The sequence below is a fragment of the Amphiprion ocellaris genome, chromosome 8 (assembly GCF_022539595.1).
Source record: "Amphiprion ocellaris isolate individual 3 ecotype Okinawa chromosome 8, ASM2253959v1, whole genome shotgun sequence".
Lineage (NCBI taxonomy): Eukaryota > Metazoa > Chordata > Actinopteri > Pomacentridae > Amphiprion > Amphiprion ocellaris.
Window position 1 is genome coordinate 14134434 of NC_072773.1, and position 20474 is coordinate 14154907.

The 20474-nt window shown below is 41.3% G+C and overlaps 1 protein-coding gene across 4 annotated transcripts in view; it reads left to right on the plus strand.

The window, feature by feature from the left end:
• The first annotated feature begins 16877 nt into the window (after positions 1-16877).
• The window catches only part of LOC111579122 (plexin-A1), a 323692-nt gene continuing 320095 nt past the window's right edge, over positions 16878-20474 (plus strand). For 3 of the 4 annotated variants that reach the window (XM_035955448.2, XM_035955447.2, XM_023286267.3), the window contains exon 1: positions 16879-17062. The gene's annotated coding sequence lies outside the window, so the exon portion shown is untranslated. Of the gene's footprint in view, positions 17063-20474 lie in introns of all 4 variants that reach the window. The other variant, XM_035955446.2, reaches the window with a different exon arrangement.

The following is a 20474-nucleotide window of genomic DNA, read 5'->3' on the forward strand; positions in this document are numbered from 1 at the left end:
CTTCTCTTCTTTCTCTTTCTTCTTTTCTTTCTTCTCTTCTTTATTGCTGCTTTTTCTTCTCTTCTTTTTCTTTCAGTTTCTTCATTTTCTTTACTTTCTTTTGCATTTTCTCCTCCTCTGTCTTCCTCTGGAACAAATCAAAGAATCCTCTTTTGCTCCTGGAGTTCAGTATTGATGGCCTCCATGTTATCAATCTGCTCCTGGAGGTGTTTGGACTTCACCTCCATTTCTTTGGTAGCCTCTTGGAGGTCTTGGTTCCTTGTCTCAGTTTCATAAATTTGCTCCTGGAAGTCTTCGTTTGTTTTTTTCTAGTTTTTTGTTAGACTCTTGGAGGCATTTGCGTGTTACCTCCATTTCTTTATTACTCTAATGGAGGCGTTTGTTTGTTACCTCCATTTCTTTGTTACTCTCCTGGAGGCATTTGTTTGTTGCCTCCATTTCTTTGTTACTCTCCTGGAGGCATTTGTTTGTTGCCTCCATTTCTTTGTTACTCTCCTGGAGGCATTTGTTTGTTGCCTCCATTTCTTTGTTACTCTCCTGGAGGCATTTGCGTGTTACCTCCATTTCTTTGTTACTCTAATGGAGGCGTTTGTTTGTTGCCTCCATTTCTTTGTTACTCTCCTGGAGGCATTTGCGTGTTACCTCCATTTCTTTGTTACTCTAATGGAGGCGTTTGTTTGTTGCCTCCATTTCTTTGTTACTCTCCTGGAGGCATTTGTTTGTTACCTCCATTTCTTTGATAGTGGCCTGGAGGCATTTGTTCGTTACCTCAGTTCCTTTGGTAGCCTTTTGGAGGTCTTAGTTCCTTGTCTCTGTTTTATTAATTTGCTCCTGGAGGTCTTCATTTGTCTTTTCTAGTTTTTTGTTAGCCTCTTGAAGGCATTTGTGTTTTACCTCCATTTCTTTATTACTCTCCTGTAGGCATTTGTTTGTTGCCTCGATTTCTTTGTAGAACCTTTAGGAGGCGTTGGTTCGTTACCACCATTTCTATGTTGACATTTTGGAGGTGTTTGTTTGTTACCTTCGCTTCATCTTTTTGTTCCTGGAGGACTTTGCTCTTCCTTTCAAGCTCTTTGTTTACCTCCAAGAACTCACTCCTATGTTTCTCCATCTCCTCAGTTTTGTCCTCCAGCTTAAAGATGTGGTCTTGGTAGGCACACAGCCATTTTTCTTTTTCAGTAGGACCATGTCTGTTATTCTGGTACCCACCACAGTGGGGAGGGTTTCCAAACCCACTACAGCTTCTTGTGTTGTTTCTTTGTGCCATTTCACGGTGAAACAAATAAAGTACACAATATATGAACAACAGAACACTAAACTTGTGAGGAGGTTTTAGGTTTTCAGTCATTGGCTGTTCTTGACTGTCGGAAGTTTGTAGTTTACTTTTGCAGATTTTTGCTGCCCGCTGCAGATCTTGAGTCTAGATACTAGTGTGAAGTAAATCTCTTACCAGTTGGTAGGATTCCAGGACTAGCTGACCTTCACAGTATCTGGGGTATTGAAAACCTCTGGTCCTTTATTAGCGACATCATCAAGTCTATGTCACCTGATGAGGTCATACATACAATGATGTCATACCTTTGCACTTTGTTGACTTTTACTCACTGGCAACCAATGGCAAGGACCCAAAACAAGGCCAAAAACGTTTCGATTGACTTTAAATCCAACACTGTGTTTTCTCAGGTCCCCAGTGACAAACTTGCCGAGTTTGAGATGGATCAAATGTACAGTTGTTGAACATACATATACAAAGTTGCTGATTTCTCAGTGTGATTAGTAACAGCAGGAGGTTCTAGAATTCTCCATGTTCTCTGCTAAATGTATTGAAATGGATGGAACCCTGTTGCCAGGCAACTTCATCAGATTCACATTTAGAGAATCACAGTGGGAGAGGCTTGGTGGGCCACGCAGAAGAATGCAGTTAGCAAAATGTCTGTACGAGGCAGCTACTTTCTGTGTTTTCTCTCAGTCAGACGGAACACAAACATTTGAAATGATTCATCTAAAAATCAGTGATTTTGGAAAGCACTGTATAGTTGCAGTTACAGTGACGCCGTGCTGTTATCTCGCAGTGATACAGAAATCTTTAACAAATCTGTGGATTCAGACTATAAGCCACATCACTTCCAAAATCTAATCACTTGGTCCTTCCGTCATTTCTGACCTTCCCTGAAAATTTCATCCAAATCTGTTTGTCTGGTTTTGAGTAATGCTGCTAACAGACAAACAGACAGACAAACCAGCATCTATCGTCACATAACTCTGCCAAGGTTTCGCCGAGGAATAAAACTCTACTCAACAGTAGAATTAATACTGTAAGGCTCTGGTCTCTTACTGAAAATACAGGAGGGTGTTTTCTACCTAAGCATTCTTTTTCAACATTGAAGGCAATCAAAAACAGTTTCTCTGCGCCTGCATTTGTGTAGTTCACAAATCTGGTGCAAAACGGTACTAATATACACTGTAAAGCATCATTTGCCTATTCAAAGATAATACCCGTTTGTCAAATTACCCCTGATGTCAACAAATACATAGGGCCCTGACAGTCTGTCTGATCAAGGAAAATGTGTCAGTGAATGTAATGAGTGGGGGCTGCTGGTTGGCCTCCCTGCAGTCCAAGACATGCTATTAAGAATGCGGGGCGTGGTGTCTGTCTCGGATTAATCGAGGGGACTGACTGGAGGAAATCAATGGGCTAAATGCTCACACTCTGGCTAGGACACAGACAAAGTGGTCGGAGGTGACTCCTTCACTGTATTCCAGGACAAAGACTGATCAGTGAGTGTGGCACCTCCTCCTGCTGATATTGGTTTTACCATGACAACAGTCACATAGAGGTGTGACAAAGAGCAATATATGTACGCTATAACTATTGAGCGAAGGACAACTTCTTCCCTCTTCTTTTCATTTTCTTCATCTTGTCCATTTCCGGCTTTTGACTGATGGAGGATATGAGTGCATTCCTTACTGCTTTTTTGTACGTCTTAAAACCCGGAACACGAGCACGCATGCACACACACACACACACACACACACACACACACACACACACACACACACACACACACACACACACACACACACACACACACACACACACACACACACACACACACACACACACACACCAATGTCTTGCTCTCAGTGTATCCATTTAAATAGCTTCTGTAGCATGACATAAACAGTATAATGTTGCTTGTAGGATTTTAGTTGGATTTTTTTCCTATGTGAATCTCTAAAGGTTGAGCCGGTTCCTCTCTTCAGTCCATCCTCATTCTCTCCTGATCTCCACATCATTACAGATAAAGTCTGCCTTATTGGCATGTCAGCAAGACATCTGTGTAATTGGTGGAATTTGCTAGTAATTTTATGAACGCATGACTAATATCAGCTAAAATCAATTATCCAGGCTTAAGATCTTAAGATTCTATGTCTTTTCCATCCTCTGCCTTTTTTGTCTCTAGCTTCGCTCCATTTTTTCTCCCATGCTATACATGGCGGAAAAAAAACTGCTTAACTTTAATCAAATAATGCAATTTTTTACTTGGTATAGACATAAAAAGCGATAAGACTGGAAGAAGATCCTGGGTTTAAAACTGGAAGCACATACCTGTGTGAGGAACTTTTCTCTGCAATGAAAATTAACAAAACATCCCAAGAGTCCTCTCACTGATGAACACCTTCATGCTATCTTGAGAATTTCCACAGCTCAGAGCCTCACTCCAAACATTGATGAACTGGTAGCCAATGTAAAGATGCCAGACATCTGGCTTGGGCTGATGTGCATCAGCCCAGCCTACTTGAATGCTTTTGCATTTTCTCCTGGAATCACAGGGTGTGCTGCTAAAAGTTCAGAAATATTTGTTATTGATTATCAAAAATATTACTTTTTTTTATTGAATAGTTGTTTCAAGTTTTATTATTTACTTTATATATTAAAAACATTTTTATTTGAAAAAAAAAGGCCACTGATGTGTCTTTATTTGACATTTGTTCTCAGTACTTGTTTAATCAGTGAGCTTGGTTTAGTTCTGAATTCTTTATGATGACTTGGAAAAGGTTAAATTCATATTTCTGTATGAATGATTTCTGACAATACATCTGAAAAGACAAATTCCTTCTCATTATAAATAAGTATTTATCCTGATTGGCCTGCGATTTGGAGTAAGTTCCTACTTTTGGCCCCCTCTCTGATTGAGTGTGACTCCTGCTCTAAACTATCAGAGAAGATTCTTTACGCAGAGCATTGGAAGGACAATATGCTGTTGCACATAAAAAGAGACAGTCCATGGATGTATTACAGGCTGTAAAATTACTTTTTACCCCGAGCCAAGCTTTTCTTCACATTACCTCACAGCGATTGGTCCAGAATGAAAACTGCCTTAGCTGGTGTTTCTTCAGTCAACTGAGGTGACACACAGCCCTCTGCATCATCAAATCAACTTTCAGATCTTTACTTCTTTTACTTCTCCCTCATATCGTGTTCTTTCTGTTGTATTGTAGGCTATTTTAAAACATACAAGACGTCATCATGACGCAGCCACACTCATCATCAGAAATGTTTGCAGTGTCCGTCAGATGTTTTGGGTCCTTTAACATCACACTGTCACCCAGGTGGCCCACTCAGTGCTGATACTGCTCTGACTTGTGCCAAGGTGGCACTACACCACCCACAGGTGTCTGGGCTTTTAAGTATTGACATATCTGTTGAAATACAGCTGTTAATGTGACTCAGACAGACCTGGAACATGTTGCATCAATGTCGGAAATAATAATGTCTTTCAGGTGTTGCTGAATGTAATTCTGTGTTTTGCAGAAACATTTTTACACCTGCTGAGATCTTGTTTGCTGCCCACAGCTGCCACGTGTCAGATTCTTTCCTCTGACTAGTAAATACCTGCAGCATCACACGGCAGCAGAAACGATAAATGCTTCTTTAAACTCGGAGTGATGTTCCCATTTATGCACGTGGCACAGCAGCGTTTGCTTCATGAACACAGGATCGGATGGTAAATAATGTTCTGCTTCTTTCTACACATGCACAGGTCAGTTGTTCCACACAGATTCCAGGTTTATGTGCTGGAGTTATTCGTTTTAAAGTTTCTTGTGATGACTCCTGCGCTCCATTAGATGTGCCAGGACATTTTTACCCTGAATCCCCCGCTAAAGTGTCACTGATAATTTCGCCCTTTCATCTGACAAATGTTTGCCCACTTTTTAAGCTCTGTTTCTGGTCTTCACCAACACCTGAGTGGAAATAAAAGTGAGTAGAAAAAAAGAGGGATTTTAATTATTATGGTATCAAACTGAGGGAATCTTAGTTAAAAGAAACCAGTGCTGGCTGTTGGTGTGAGGTGGAAAATAAACAGGGGTCTCTCAGTTTTTCTATGATCCTATTTTTCCAGCCTCCTCTCCAGCATCCCTTTACCTTCACCTTTGCTTCTGACAGTCAACAGTAATCACTCACACGACCACAAGGAGTCCTCGGCAGATCAATTGCTTTCGGAATTTGAACAAACAATGTTGTTGTGTTTCTGCTGAGTACAGTCCTTTAATTTCTTCTGCTGCTGTATCATCATACCTTTCGCTCCTCTTTCTCACTGTCTTTCTCTCCTCTCCCGTTCCCCCACTGCCCTCTTTCTTGTACTGCTTGTCTTGTTTCGTTTGTGTCACTCTCTCACACCCATTTCTTACACCTCTGTTTCCTGTCATTCTTTTTCCCATCTCTTCCTTGCGCTCATTTTCTCTCTCGTTGCAACCTCCCACTCTTCCCTCTGTCTTCCTCTTTCTTTTCCCATCATTTATCTTTCAATTTAGCTCTTTGCTGCTCTGCCCCTCTGACTTTATTTCCTCTGCCGCTCTCTCTTTCTTTCTTTTCTCCACACAGCCTCAGTGCCTTCCTCTTCCTCCTCTCTCGTACTGATTCCCCCTATTTCCTTCTACCTCTCCCCCACCCCCCTCCCACCCGTTCATCTCCGGGTCTCACCAGTCGTTTATGCCTCCTCGGTGAGTGCTATTACAGCATCACTTTGCATTTAGATAACCATCACCTCGCCGCCCCAAATTGGTCCGGAGCAGGAGGACGAGGATAAAGAGAAGGGGAGAGCGAAGAAGGGGAGGAGGAGCGTTAGGATAGGGGGAAGAGGAGGAGGCGATATTGAAGTTCAAGCTGAATCCTTCCAGGAGAAATAATTGCACATGGCAGAGCCCCTGTGGACGGTGGGACACGGGGAAATACAGACCAGCAATTTTACCACCAGCAATTATGATCAACAGCATTTTTTTTTTTTGCACTTACGCTGAGCTGCTGTCCTGCTGCGTCTTCCACCCACATTTATTTTGTTCCAGAATCCTTCCATTGTTAGCAACAGAGTCGCGTTATAATGTTTGTATCATGACAACTGTGACATTTTTTAAAGCCAAGAAGCCATAAAAAAAGAGTAGACAAGGATATATGTGTTGTGTATCATTTTTACTGATACAAACTAAAAGCATAGTTGAGCATCATTGTGTGCAGCTGCAGTTACATTACTATCACTCTGAATCATTTTCTTCAGGGGAAGTTTCCAAATGAGCTGTTAATCTGACCAGTAAATCAAGTAACATGATAAAAGTTTGTCTACATGCAATAGTGCATGTAATTGTACATGTTGAGAAAATACGTCAGATTTTTTGGGAGATTCTGTGGTGTTATTTACCTTCAGAGTGTAACTGGACAGCAGTATGTCAGTGCTAGTTTCTCTCACTAAAGGAAAAGTCTGTTCTGAAACAACTGAAGTTCTTAATGATGTACCTTGTAGCTCCAGATTTCTTTTATACTTTGAGAACTTTGAGACAACTACAACATAAATATCAGTGCCATAGATTTTTTTTTGTCATTTTTAGGTGCCAAAAAAACCACCTTGAATGCACTTCAAGTACACAGAGATATACATTGCCCAAAGGAACAATAGAGCTTCAGCACGAGTAAATTAGCAAGACAGTGGGATTGTTTTGATAACGCACTCAGAAAGTCGCTCTGAAATGTGTATAAAAGCAGTAATGATATAGCCACGCGAGCATCTGATAATTCAGCTCTGCATAACGTGGAACACAAGTTTGGTGTGTATGTGCGACAGCGTGTGTGAGCTTGCTGTGAGCACCAATGGCTGTGCGATGGTCCGTATCTGCTGCTGATGTTGAATCCCAAATGAGGGACTGAAATTCAGACATGTACCATCCTTTTCCCTTCAGCTGTTAGAATCAGGTCAAGCTGAGATGAAATGTAATTGTTCGCTGCAGTAACTAGGCGAGGGGCCACATGTTGTCTCATCAACTGTGTGAACATTCTTCTGTATACTGTGTAGTGGACAAGGACTGCACCAAGATGCCAGGATACCTTGTCTGAAACAGTATGTAATAAACAAATGATGGAAAATTGACTTTTTGTAGTCATTTTCACAACTAAAATTAGGAAAAGCACTCAGAGAGTGCAGCACTCCGCCAAAGCTGCTCAGTCGTTGTATGGTTTCCGACGGATAAGTCCCGCTAAGTCTGCAGCGGTCGATTTGTTGTAGGATCGCAATCATGTGATCGTCAGCAGGCAGCTGACGTAGTGTTCACTTGTAGTCATAGTTACACTAACGTCGTGCTACTATCGGGACTCTTTAACAAATCCGTGGATCCAGACTATGAGCTGCATCACTGCCAAAATCAAATCAATTGGTCCTTGTGTCATTTCTGACCTCCCCTGAAAATTTCATTCAAATCCATTAGTCCATTTTTGAGTAATGTTGTAAACAGGCAAACAGACAAACAAATGTATGCTGATCATCACATAGCTCCGCTGTGTTCCTTAGCTGAGTAGTATAGAAAATAAATCAGCTAAGTACATCCCTACAGTTATTACATATTCAAATCTATCAAAATACTACCAGTGGTTTAGGTTCCAATGATTAGAACCTACTCAGAAAATGAAAAGTGGACTCAGTGTCATTTAAACTTTTGACATCTTAAGGTCTGGTGTTGTTTTTACTATTGAAGTGTGCTGAGACATTTTAAAAAGATCTAAATAGCTCACTAAAGCCTTTGGAAAAATGGTTTCAGGTGCTTATGATCTCAAACAACGGTTTGTCCAGGACCGGCCACCCCAGCAGATTCATCCCAAGTGTAGACCCTTTAATGTAAAAGCTTGTAGTCAGTGATTCAACTATAAGTTCTTACTCATATCAAAGATAATGTGAGGACATCTTTCTGAAAGTTGAAGATAAATCAGAAGTGGACCTTTCAACAGTATGGCGATCTTAAGTACACAAACATATCCATCAAGGGATGCCTCAAAAAGAAGAAATGGAGGGTTATAGAATGGCCAAATCTAAGCCCAGATTTAAATTCCATTAGAAAACTCAGTTACACTGAATTTACAGGGATTTATGATGTCCTGCTCATAGTTTACCACAACAATATGCACAACTGGTTGTGTGTATATGCAGTGAAGGCTTGTGGAGATCTGGACAAAATGAAAAAGAAAGCAAGCATCAGGCCAGCATGGTATGAAGCACCTGAGGGGAAAATGAAAAAGAGGAACTCTGCCAGTGGTCCAAACACATGATAACAACAAAAAGAACATTTTACTGAATGTGATGAACAATGACACAGTTTGCACGCATACATTATAGTAATTTGATTGTTATCATGTAGGTATAAGAAGATCTGTACAGGAGAAAACACTATATGGAAACAGAGCAGAGAAGAACCAAAGACAGGAGAGAAGAGAAACCTAAATGCTGCCGATAAACAGCATCGAAAGTCCAGCTTTGTTTCTCCATAATTATCTGAAACAATATGAGCAAAAGACAGTCACCTTGCTTTTTCTTTGCCTCATATTTACTGGTGTCCTTGCTCACACACACACGCACACACACACACACACACACACACACACACACACACACACACACACACACACACACACACACACACACACACACACACACACACACACACACACTGTCAAAGCTTGAAAGCTCCAGTTAGCCGAAGCATTAGCCGCCTCTCCTGCTGTTCATCACTGGCCTGGCTGTAATTAGACGCTTCCAGAAAAAAAACAAAAGAAGGAAGCTCGAAAGAAGCGTGGCCTTTTAGCCCTGAGTGCCTGTGTGTGTGGTTACACCTGTGTGTTGTGTTGCGTGGGTGTGCATCATGTGTGTGATAGAGATCAAGCAGGGACAAAGAAAGAGCAAAGAAGCCCGGCCATCCTTTGAGCTGCTGCAGTAAAAGAATCGCCCACCACCCACTCTCCCTTTTTCCCTTTTCCTCTATCGCTCTGATTGCCGGCGTCTTTTCTCTTTCTTGCTCTCCGTCCCTGCCTCCCTTCCTGCTAATGCGTCTTCCGATCGACTCCTCTTTCTCCCTGCGATCGCTGCTGCATTTGCTCTCACAGTCATCTAACATCACAGGGATCTCTGTTATTTTGTCACTGATCAAAACGGAAATATAATATGGAAAGATTTGGGTAAGTGAAACAAAACAAACTTTGACAAAAAAAAAAAACAATGAAAGAAAAGAAAATCTCATTTCCAAATGCACACTGAGACTCTGACTCTTAAGCACAAACGTTAAGAGAGTTAATTTGATTTGTGTCTAAAAGCAAGGGGAAAAAATGGAGAAAAACACTGGGTTTTTATTTTAATGCCTAATTAGCTTCTTTTTCAGCCAGCTCTCTGTGGAGATTTTAATTATGATTTGGCATCAGTCGGGCGTTTATGGGATGAAATGGACGCTGTTGATCAAGGCTCTGTTGGAAGGTGGGAGAGATGGAGAGAGATACAAGCAAACCACAAAATGAGGGAGAGAAACGGTGGAGCTGGTTAAACACGTTTTCATTCACACCATACTCAGCTCCTTGCTGACAAGCCACTCACACCCAGACCCATGGTGGAAGCAGGGCCATTTTGCTCGCCTCAGAATTTACACTTTAAAAGTCAAAGCAGCAACATTTTTCCAGAAATGTCTGTTTTGCTTTTTTTCTGTTGTTGGTTGATGTGATGGTTCGGCAACTGGCAGCTCATGAAAGCTCCTCCATTTGCTGTTCCAAGCACACAATGTCTGATTTTTGTTTTCTGTCTTTAGTTTCTTGAAAATAAATTTCAGATAAATAAATAGTAGGTTACCGTGTTGTCAGAATTAGATTGGAATCAAAGTACTGAAAATATACTAAACTAATATACAATAGCTGCTTGTAATATTTGTATATTTGGAAAATTTTAATAAATTCTGTCCACTCTTCACACCATGAAACCAGTAAGTATGCATTGTTATTAAAGGTGATACTATGCAGATGGACAGTGAGGTCATAGACCAGGAATTATTAGTGAGTAATGAGTCTGTCTGCAATTATCATTGCATAGCGCTGCACATCTGCAATGCACAGTTAATGAGGATGCTGCTTGTAGAATGTTGTCGAAATGTTCCTGAAGGGCTTGGTGAAGTTTGCAGTCATTTCTGGTGACAGGATCATGTTGTCAGATCCTTCTATTCAGAGCATCACGTAGCTTCACGTCTATCATACCATTGTGTTTGAAATGATTACATAGATGACAAATGATGGGGTTGTGGATGTTCAAGTACCTGGCTATGAAACTGACCATATTTAATCAGAGCAACATAAATTAGATTTGATATAACTCTGTGTGAGAAAAGAAGGCCACCTGCATGCTCCCTTTTTTACTGCATGAAGATATCAGCAGATATACAGTATTTTCCAAATGTGAATTGCAAACAGTTTTTTTAAATTTTGTAAATGAACAGATATGCAGAACAAGCATAAAAAAGTAAAAATAAAATAATAATAATAGAACAAATGCATACACACCAGAAAGAAAAAACAAAAAACTGCCTAGCAGAAAACTAGGGTGTCATAGTACAACTTATGCCATTTAAAGTCTGATCTATATGGGCTGAGAAAATCAATCCAACCATTCCAACATTTATCAAACATATCTGTTTTGAGTCTCAGATCAAATGTTGCTTTCTCCATTACAAAAATACCATTCACCACATTGTACCAGTCTTCTATCGAGGGTGGGTCCTGACACAGCCACTTTTTGAAATGTTTTTTTTTGCTGGCAACCAGCAGAATCGTAGACAAATACGTCTCAGGGTAACCAATAAGTTGTGGTAGCATCTTACCCAAGCACAAGACCTGAAAACAGAGACCCAGCTTGATTCTTAAAATTTTCCCATGCTGTCTCTGATCATCTTCCAGAAGCTGTGAATCCTAGGGCACTCCCAAAACACATGAAAATGGTTTGCCCCACATTTCCACATCCTCCTCTAGCAAGCATCCTGCCTCTCCCTGAATTGTTTCTGAGCTGGTGTTATAAAGAATCTGATCGTATTCTTTCAGTTAAACTCTCTCCAAGACAATGAACTGGTTGATTTCTATCTATTTATGTTTATATATATATATATATATATATATATATATATATATATATATATATATATATATATATATATATATATATATATATATATATATATATATATATATATATATATTAATGTCCTTTAATGTCCTTGTGTCCATCCAGAGAAGGAGAGAAGCCAACATACAGAGATCTAAACATGAACAATGGCATCATTTGTTAAGTGCAGTAGATGGTACACACTTAAACAGCAATTGCTGAGTTATGTTCTACAAATCACTTTACAATGTGTTTCCCTTTCACCTATTCACATACACACTCACACACCAGTGATGGCAGAGCTGTCATACAAAATGCTCACCTACACTTGAGTGCCTTGCCCATGGACACATGGAGGAGCTGGGGGTCGAACCAGCAACCTCATGCTGAGTGCACAACCTGCTCTTTCACTTGAGCCATGGACATCTTAGCACCAATTACCTCAGCATCAGATCTGTTTTGTGTTCAAATGTGTATTTGCTGGAGAAATATACAATAAAGTTTCAGAATTAACAGTGCATAGATTGTGTAACATGTAAAAAGTTGCTGGTCGTAATTAACCCATAGAGAATTATTACCCAACTGTAAGTTCTTAAGATGTTTTAACTTCTTTTAGCTCATTGTTTTGAAATTTAGGGCTTGCAACTCTACTGTTGTGATTCACTCAGGGCCTTAATTCCATCCATCCATTATCTATACACGGCTTAATCCTCATTAGGGTCCCAGCTGACTTGGGGTGAAGGCAAGGGACACCCTGGACAGGTCACCAGTCTATCACAGGGTTGCACATACAGACAAACAAGCACACTCACCTTCACACCTATGGACAATTTAGAGTTGCCAATTAACCTCAGCATGTTTTTAGACTGTGGGAGGAGGCCAGAGTACTCGAAGAAAATCATGCACAGGGAGAACATGGAAACACCACACAGAAAGATCCCAGGCCCAGACTGGCACATGAACCTGGGATCTTTGAGCTGTGAGGCGACCGTGCTAACCACTGAGGCACTGTGCGGCCCCAGGGCCCTAATTAATGCAGATAATGAAGCCTTAAAATGCAGAGATGTTGTCTACTCTACCCCTTCTGGCAGTGAGAGGAATTACACAAGCAATGTCTATACTTCTTATCACAAATCACTTTACTTTTAGAACAAAGTCTTTTCTTTAAACACCAAGCTTAATAGACTTAATCAGCACTGAGTGGACTTACCTTTTAAGGGCCTGAATGTAGCATTTGCATGTAAAAGTCCTGCACTTTAGCTTGAACTCAGAAGAGATTGCATTTGAAGAAGAAAGTGTTTTTCCATTGTGTTGCTATAAATTTATAATTAGTGTAAAAGTGTAATTCAAAGTGTAATGTTGACACTAGGTGTGGTACATAATGGTCCTCCTTAAAGGTAAATACATTAATATGTATGCCAGAGGTTCAGTGGCCATTGCCTTCAGGCTGTGATTTGTTTAGTGGTAAACGCTTTCCTTTCTGTTCTGCTGTGTTTCTACTTTTTCAGCTTCATCAGAAGGCTGGAGGTGACACATGAGATTATCAGCAATGTTTTTTTCACTGTCACTTCAATTTAGTCGAGTAACTTTAAATAAATACATGAAAGTGTACCCTCCAGTCAGCAACCACGATCATTCAAAACACAAATACTGACATTTTTCATGTTTTCCTTTTGGAGATGGTAAATTCTATGTGGCCAATACATCAAGCAAATTTAACCTTAACCCGGAACTAGCTGCTGCTTTTTAACAACAAAAGTCTTTAAACCTTTGATGGATTGCTGATTTTTATTTCTAAAGGCTCCATCTGTACAAGCAGAATAAAAGCAGATGTGGATGACTCAGACGTTTTTAGGATGAGGGATGAACTCTGAGACCGGTAGTGCCACTTCAGGAGACCATGGGAGTTAGCAGAAAGGATGTTCACACAAACGGACACGTGCACATGCACACATACAGTAATGTGAGCTGCAGGGTATCATCTGTGTAACCACATCCTTTGCCTTAGTGTGGAGAGAAGGAACCTGACACCTCATCGTCCTGTATGAAAAACTCCCCAGTCATCACTAATATGGGCAGAAATATCAACATTTAATATGCACAAGGGGACCACAGAGGTCATAGCAGGGGCTGAGAGCAAAGGAATACTGCAAGACTCCATGCAGACAAACAGTAATGACCAAACCTGAGCAAACACCTACAATGCATTCTTCTTTATGTTACAACTTCACCTAAATCTGCACTTTATAAAGTAATTCAAGGTACTTATTCATACCACTTATTGAAATGTGTTGCCTCCCTGACTTCGCAGACAGGGGGCAGCTGGTTTTCTGCCCTCTCTACATGTGATGCTGTGATAAAGAATAAAGGAGGCACACACGTTGAGCAGGCATTAGCTTCACAACAGGAAGGTTTATTCTTCTTCTGAATAACCAATATTACAATGACAGTTATTTAATTCAACTCATTTTCTTGAAATATGAAACAACCATGTGCTCTCTTGTTCTTAAATCCATTGATTTTTAACACTGTCCATGAAAAATAGTCAGTGAATAAGTTTTTAACCATTTTTCAACATAACAGTTTTTTTAAGTGTTATCCTAACCATATGAAATGTATTTTTAACATACTAGCAATATACCCTGTTACTCTTGTTGCATTTTCTTACAAAACAATTGCATTTTTTATATAAAACAACATATTTATCTCATAACCAACTAAATAAAGAGTGCCATGCTCCTTTAATGACATTTGTAATGACACCAACTAAACGCATAAACAACTGGCAATAATTCAGCATGTAACTTTACAACATATCATTTCTGGTGTTGCCATTAAACCCCATAAATGTGCACTTAGCTACACAATTTACTGTACTTGATTAGCTTTTCCCCACACACGATTCTACACTAGTCAAGTGCGTTAGCATTAGCGTGAATAGCGAACGACCATAAATCCCTTCTTACACACAATTCTCTTTACAAACCGTTTCCTTTACCGTTTTTATTTTTTTTTACAATGAGTTGAGGATTTTAGGTCCCCACTCCCTACCTATACTAAACTTTGGAGCAACATTTTTTTTTTTTTACATTTTCCTATTGAAAAACTTCAGAATTATTGTAGATACATAACATTAAAAGTTCATTTAAAATAATGTGAGACTACTAGCTGGAACATCATTTTTATGAATCGTTAACGTCTGTGTTTATGCTACCAATCTTTATGTAAGTGGTAAATAAAAGTAGGGCTGCAACTATCGATGAATCGTCTAAGCACGTTACAGCATTAAAAGCGGAAGTGAGCTCTCTATTCAACAAATAACTGTCCGAGTGGAGCATTGAACATGGACGGACATCCGTGCTGTATTGTCCGCTGTATCATAAACGTGGACATCTGCGCTGTATTGTGCATATATTATATATGCATGATGCAGTGCAGGTGTCCATCCGTGTTCCACGCTCCACCCAGATGGTTATTTTTGTTGCAGAACGCGCTCACTTCTGCTTTTGATGCTGCAACATGCTTGGATGATTAATCCATTCATCGACAGTTGCAGCCCAAAATAAAAGCAAAGCTATTTCCTTTAACTTTGTGTGGTTTTTGGACATAGTTTCATGACAAGTTGTCTTAACTTAAAACGATAGATGCAAACTGTTGTGTCCATTTTTTTTAGAGCCAAACATAATTTCGACACTGTCTTAAAATACTGGCCCAAGTCATTTTTTCAGATTTTTCAGAAAACAAAAAAATTAACCATACCACACTGAATGTTGACCTGGGCCATTATGCTACAGGGTAGAATTGCATGATCTGTTCAACTGAGGACGTAAGCGATTTTACCAGAGATGGCCAACATCAATTTTTAGGCGGCTGCACAGTGGCTTGGTGGTTAGTAGCATGTTCACCTTGCAGCTAGAAGATCCTCGGTTTGCATCCCGGCTTTCCCGGGATCTTTCTGCATGGAGTTTGCATGTTCTCCCTGTGCATGTGTGGGTTTTCTCCGGGTTCTCCAGCTTCTTCCCACAGTCCAAAAACATGCTAGGTGTGAATGTGAGTGTGATTCTCTCTATGTGTAGCCCTGTGATAGACTGGTGACCTGTCCAGGGTGTCCCCTGCCTTCACTCCAAGTCAGCTGGGATAGACTCAAGCCCCCCATGACCCAAATGAGGATTAAGTGGTCCATAGACAATGGATGGATGGATAATGTGAGACTAGTTGGAACTTCATTTTTATCAATTGTTAATTTAAAAATGAGTTTTTATGCTACCAATCTTTATGTAAGTGGTAAATAAAAGCAAAGCTGTTTCCTTTTACTTGGTATAGTTTGTTGAACATAATTTCATTAGAACTTAAAGCAATAGATGCAAATGGTTGTGTCCATTTTTTTTTGGTTGACCCAAACATAATTTTTTAGACTGTCTTTGTACACAGTTACAGTGGACACCGTGCCTGGAACAACAGAAACAAGCTTGAGAGGTTTTGGCTGTCATATTGAAAAAGTCCATCTGCAAACATGTCTTCTCATGCAACTTGGCAACAACCGTGTCCTCTTTGAACCAGCCACGGTTAATCTGAGGGGCTCATGAAGGCCACAGTGAGGGAGACATGCATCTTTGTCTCAGTTTTTCCAAAGTTTGATAAGATTTGTCAGAGATTTTAAATACAAAAGTTGTGTTTAGAATCTAGCTTCAATCAGAACATGAATAAATATTAATTTTTGTTTTTAATTAATTTTTTAAACTTCAATATCGAAGTATGCAGGCAATTTTCAAATGAAAAGACGAAAAATGTTTTGAAGGGAATATCAGCAGCCTGTGGTCTTTAGTGAAGTAGCAGCCAAGGCCAACTCTGCCGATAGAGATGATTTGTCAACTTTCAAGGGAGCTGACCTTCAGCATTGAATGTTATTGAATAGAAGCAAGAGCACACATTCTCAAAAGCAAGCCGAGGCGCACATATACATGCGCAGACATGCTCTCACATTCATGCAGAAAAGACGCATTTTACATTATGCATACATTTCCCTGGCATGAAAGAATCAAGAAAGTCACAGAACACAAGTGAATGCACATACAGGCATGCACTGCACTGCACATGGCACAGGGACATGGAGACACTGTGCAGCGTTATGACACGACATGAGCAATCAATCAAATCGAACTGAAGCGTCCTTTTTATCAAGAATACATCAACGAATATGCTTCCAGTAAAACAGCCTTTATCGTGTCATTTATGAGCCTCAAGCGGAGAGCCTCTCAGACTGTCCCGGGTCCAATGCTGCCACCTATGCGCGCCGTGGAGTAGTGCGTCCGGCGACCCGCTGTAGCGCGATACCGCAGCCAGGGGGCGCACTCCTGTCACTAACCCCCGTCTCTCTCTCTCTCCCTTCCTCAGTCTCGACCAGGGGATGCCGGAGTCTAACTGCAGCTCTGCTCTCATTCATGCTGAGCGCTGCTCTCCAGTGCGCACGGAACTGCAGAGCTGAGCTTTGGAACCTGTGCTGCTGCTGCTGCTGCTGTCTGACGAGCCCGCCGGGAATGGAAGCGTCTTCAGCTGCGACTCTGACATCCTGAAGAACATACCAAGCAGGACGAATGCGACGGACGGTTTGATCAGTAAGTAGAGCCAAACTTTTTGTGGTTGTTAATCATGTCTTTTACGCGTCTTGGAGCTTTTTCTCCCCTCTACGTCCGAAGTGTTGGTGACATTCCTCTCCTTCTCCGACCCTTCTTTTTCCCTCTCCTTGTCCTCCTTCATTCCGTGCTTCTCTCCCGTCCTCGCCTCTAACAAGAGCACACATGGAGCAGTCAGTGCTGCGGGGAGAAGCCAGGGTTTTGTGTTGTTTTTATGTATTTTCTTAAAACATGACTTGCGTTGCGTACACGAGGCGAAGCAGCCAGACGCGCGCTCAGGTTGCGGATGGACTCGATCCGAAATGACAGAACGTCACCTTTTTTTTCCTCTTTTGGTGGAATTTGCTCAAGTTGTTGTGGGTGAAGGATCGCTTTACTCCACTGGGAAGGAGCTGCGGACTGTGGATGCAGAGTGGCAGAATGAATAGGCTGTTAGTGTGTGATCCTCCACATGCCTGAGCTTTAACGCTTCCATACAACACTTCAGATGGCAGAGGGTATTATAGGATGTTGTCGCAATATTACAGTGATGCTGTTAGACTAGTCTCAGTCAGTGAAGCCTCTGCTGAGCAGCACAGACACAATCAGCCCCAGTAAGAGCCTGATTGGACTTTGTAGCTGTTGTGATTTATTGTGATGGAGCTTTACTGATTTCGATCAAGACATGAGATCAACTTGGAAACACAGTTTGTCTTCACTGTGTGTGTGTTTGGATGCAGAATGTAGATGTTTGACTGCGTGTGCCAGTATAAATGGTGATTGACCCATGAGTCTGACAGCTTGTGGGTGTCATTCCTTCATATATATGTGTGTTCGCCCCTTACCCACCCACATATAAACACGCACACATCTTCATTTTGGAGTCACATCAACATGCTCTGACAGTTTTGTGTCACCTTATGAATTTTTGACTTGAAATGCGTAGGTGAGGCAGACGGGCTGATTTTGAGAGACTACGGGCATCAAGCCACCAGTTTGGCTGCCAAGCACACAGAAAAGGAGGCAAAAAAAAAAAAAATCTCTTTAGGTTGTGTGTGCGTGTGAGATAGAGTCTCGGCATATTCACAACCTCCTCATCTTCTCCTCTCTCTACTTATCTCTCTCGAGGGTGAACTTGTGAGGATGTGTGCGTGTGCACGAGGGAGATGATGTGGGAGCATGGAAGAGATGCAAAGAGATGAGAGGAAGAAAGACTTCACCCCCCCTCCTCTCTCTTAAGAGTGTGTCATGATGTGCCTGTGCTGGGACCCGTTGATAAGGCAGAAACCCTGAGCATCACCTCCACTTGGGGGCCGAGGCGTGACATCCAAAGTGACTGCGTGCATGGTTATCCTGACAGAAAGACTGGGGAACATATTAGTTCCCGTTCCACCCGCAGACGCCACACAGTGTTTTCAGAGGTTTTTAGCCCGAAATGAGTCACAATCAGACTCCGGCGACAGTGCTGCTGCATGTGCTTTGAGCTGCCTGTAACCTAATTACCTAGTTTATTCTTGGAGTCTTTCATTGTTCATTTGTTCTTAGAGGATATGATCCTTTCTTCCTGCTCCCCATGTAAACACCTTTCCGTGTGTTTTCAGCAATCTGTGGATGCTGCAAGCAGCGTTCAGTCATATCTAAAGGGACTTCTATGATGACTCTTCCCATGTGACTCCGGTGTCTGTGAAGTCACAGGTCATTTCTTTAAATCTTCAAAAGGTGCGGCTACATTTAATCAAATAGAGGGTACATTAAGTAGTGTTTCATGACAATTTCATGTTGTATAGGCATGACATTCTGAAGCGAGTCCATCGTTACTGAAAGCATAGCAACCTTTTAAGATCGATTTCTGAATCAATTAATGCATGTTCTTTTTTTATAAGGGGCATTTAAGTGAATGGCCTCACTCTGTGTTCAGAGATGCGACTTAATTTGCTGTTGAGTAAATCCATGCTTTGTGGAGCTTCCTTGACATTGAGTTTTATGAGCCACATTATATGTGAGAGTGTGCTCCGTGGGCTCACCGCCTTGCCTATAGCAGGAAAGGTTTTATTTGGGCGAGAGCGCCGGCCGCCACAGGGAATGTGTGTGGTGTGTGTGTGTTTGTGTGTGTAGGAGGGTCAGGTGGGGGCGATGCTGGAGCTGTGTCTGCGCTCTCAGCCCTCAGTAGCTCAGACCCCAGCTGAGATGAGAGCCAGAGACGATCGACAATGCGCCCTGTGGTCCGTCTGCACTGAAGCGCTTCGTACCTCAAGTGGCTGTAATAAATAAGGCCAGGAGGAGAGGAGGCAGCAGAATGACAATAAAGCAGATTGATAAAGCAGTTTGAACTTATTCTGTCTGAGAAACACCCGGCGGAAGGGCGTGCTATCATAACATGTCCATAGGACCTAATGAAAATGACATTTAGCTGAGGGTTTTTATTCATACTGCCTTCGGAGATCTACATTTCAATAGTGCATGGGCGGCCCCAGTGGGAGCTGAAGTGCCGACCCAGCAGTGTTGAAGCCGCGCTCTCTCCTGTTGAGCTGCTGATTATTACACTGCCGAGTAAACTGATACAGCATCGCAAAATACCACTTTGAGTTCCACAAACAATACGGTTTGTTGTAACTGCTTGGAGGAAGGTAGTTTGTCAGATTCGCTCACACTGGCGTCAAATAAGTTTGCCGCAAACTTCTTCAAATAAAACCGTGACAGCTAAGAGAGCGCCATGTCGGATTCATCAGTGCAGCTTTCCCACGAGGTTACATATTTGACTGTAACCACAAAGCATGAGGTATTGAACGGATTTTCTCTCCCTCTGCTGGCTATAGATGGCTCTGTCAGTCATTTTAACAAGCAGGGATTATTTTAATATGATATCAATGCTTACTGGAATAGCAACAGTCCACGATTTCAAAAATACGCCGTCATAAGAGAGATGGCGCAGGGCTCCCTCACATTATACACTACTGTTCAAAAATTTGGGGTCACTTAGAAATGTCCTTATTTTTGAAAGAAAAGCAAGTTTTCAATGAAGATAGCATTAAATTACAGTCTAGACAATGTGGCTAATGATGATTCTAGCTGGAAACGGCTGATTTTTAATGGAATATCTACATAGGGGTACAGAGGAACATGTTCAGCAACCATCACTCCTGTGTTCTAATGCTACATTGTGTTAGCTAATCATGTTAAAAGGCTAATTGATGATTAGAAAACCCTTGTGCAATTATGTTCGCACATGAATAAAAGTGTGAAAGCAACATGAAATTGTCTGAGTGACCCCAAACTTTTGAACAGTAGCGTAGGTGCTGGTGATGTGGGGTAAAACAAGTACAGTGAAAACATCTCAGGTGGGGGTTTTGCATTTCTTAAAGTCTCACTGAACTTTTACCAAAGCTTTGTGCTTCACGATCATAGCTGGTTCTTA